The sequence below is a fragment of the Pteropus vampyrus genome, unplaced genomic scaffold (assembly GCF_000151845.1).
Source record: "Pteropus vampyrus isolate Shadow unplaced genomic scaffold, Pvam_2.0 Scaffold259, whole genome shotgun sequence".
Taxonomy (NCBI): domain Eukaryota; kingdom Metazoa; phylum Chordata; class Mammalia; order Chiroptera; family Pteropodidae; genus Pteropus; species Pteropus vampyrus.
In genome coordinates this window covers 718,912-721,190 of record NW_011889040.1, presented here as the reverse complement: position 1 = coordinate 721,190, position 2,279 = coordinate 718,912, and positions in this window count along the sequence as shown.

Here is a 2,279-nt window from a genome sequence, read left to right as displayed (position 1 = left end):
GGACAGAGGGAAGGGGGTTGGGGGGCTGGGAGAATGGGGTTAAGGGTTAAAGAAGTACAAATTAGTAGTTGATAGATGGTATGGGGATAGGGAGCACAGCACAGGGAATGCAGTTAGCATTAATATGTTGGCTAGGTGGAGGGCCAGAGGAGGGAGGGAGCTATTGGGGAAATCATTTTATGAACTATATAGATGTCTAACCAATGTGCTGTATACTTGAAACTAATTAAAATAAATAAATTAATTTTTTAAGAAAAGTTTCTTCAGAATCGACCAGGAAAGCTTGGTCAAAATTCTGTATTAATTTCTTTTGGACTCGTCAATGAGAAGAACTTGATTGTGCAGGTTTTCCTGTTGAAACTGCTCACTCCTATCTTGGTTACATCTCAAAGATCGCCTGTATGGTCATGATGTTTTTATTTCTATGCTCAGTATACATTGATGGATATTGCAGATTGTGACCACAGGTAGGTAATTACCCCAAATGACATACCCTCAGTTGCCACCAGACAGATTCACCCACACTTTCCTGAAATGTCATTTAGTTTCCTAGGATGGGGGCTTTGTTCCCATTAGTCCCTTCTGTGAGAAATCCTTCTCCATGTGTCTACTCCTTAGATAATGCCTAAGTTTGGGAGCCATCTTAATTCCCACCCTCTTTGGGAAGAGCATAGAATTAGATGTTCCAAGGTATACAAAAGGGAGAAGACTGTGGGCCTTACCATCACAAAGCTAGTAAGCTTTGAAATGATGTTCATACACATCAATTCAAGATAGAATATTTTAAGTAAAATAGTAGAGGAACAATTAAGGGATATTCTATAGGCCCCCAGAGGGTTTTCTTATTGCAAAATATAATCACTTGTCATTTTGCTGAAAATTCTCTGCCTTGATTATAGGTAGTAGCATAATTTTGAGTTTGTAACAAATAATTGTCTTGATATAGATAACTGTAGAATATTGTGTATGTAACAAATAATTGACTCATCCTGAATCTTCCCTGGGAAAATAAACACTTGAGATTTAAATATACATGTGAAATGTGCTTACTCTGTCATTTGTGCATGGATGTTATTAATTTTAAGGAATGCAGACATTTTTCCACACACAAAAAAAGAGAAAAAAACCATGACAAGAGAAATGAAAACAGCAGATAGAAACTTTCTAATTATGTTTTCCTCATCACCAGCAGTTTAATGTAGTGTGAAGAGCAAGCACTCTGAAGTCAGACCTTCCTGGGTTCTGCCACTTAATAAATGTGAAATTGAGCAAGTCACTGAAATTCTCTAAGCCTCAGTATTTGAAGACAACTCTACTTACCTCTCAAGATCATCATGAGAATTAAATATCATGAATACAAAGGGTATGGCATGGAACATATGGTCAATAAATGGTAGCTAATACTAGTCTGTTCATCTTTTCTTCAAGACAGATGTGCTCCAGATTGGTTTGCTTATGTTCTTGTGTCCTAATGTTGAATTACTATACTATTTTCAAAACCTCTTGGTAGGCATAATTTTGCTTTATTTTGTATAATCTAAAGATAGCTAATGACGAAATGTATGTGGGTGTGTATGTGTATGTTCCTGGAATCAAGATGGCCTTACATTGTTTGTATTCATTTTTTGTGTGTTTTTCCAGTTTTATTGAGATATAATTGACATATAATCTTGTGTAAGTTTATAACGTGCATGTTTATTTGGTATATTTGTATATTGCAAAATGATTGCCACCATAGGATTACCTAACATAATTATCATTTTTTTATGTTGAGAATATCTAAGGTCTACTCTCTTATCAACATTCAAACATATAATACAGTATTATTCACTATAATCTCCATGCTGTACATTAGATCCCCAGGACTCTATAATCTTATAACTGGAATTTTGTGCCCTTTGACCAATATCTCATTCTCCTCATTCCACAGCCCTTGGTTATCATTACTATATTCTAAGTTTCTCTACGTTTAGCTTTTTAAGATTTCACTTCCAGATATATAAAGTAACGTCATATAGTATTTGTATTTTTTTGTCAGACTTATTTCATTTAGCATAGTGCCCTCAAGTATTATCTAAGTTGTCCCAAATGGCAGTGTTTCCTTCCTCCTTTCTCATGAACGAATAATATTCCATTGTGTATATGTATATAGAGTGCAAAAGAGTTCCCTTTATGCCACATTCTCACCAACACTTATCTCTTATCTCTAACAGGTGTGAGGTAATACCTTATTGTGGTTTTGATTTGCATTTTCCTAGTAATTACTGAGCACCTTTTCG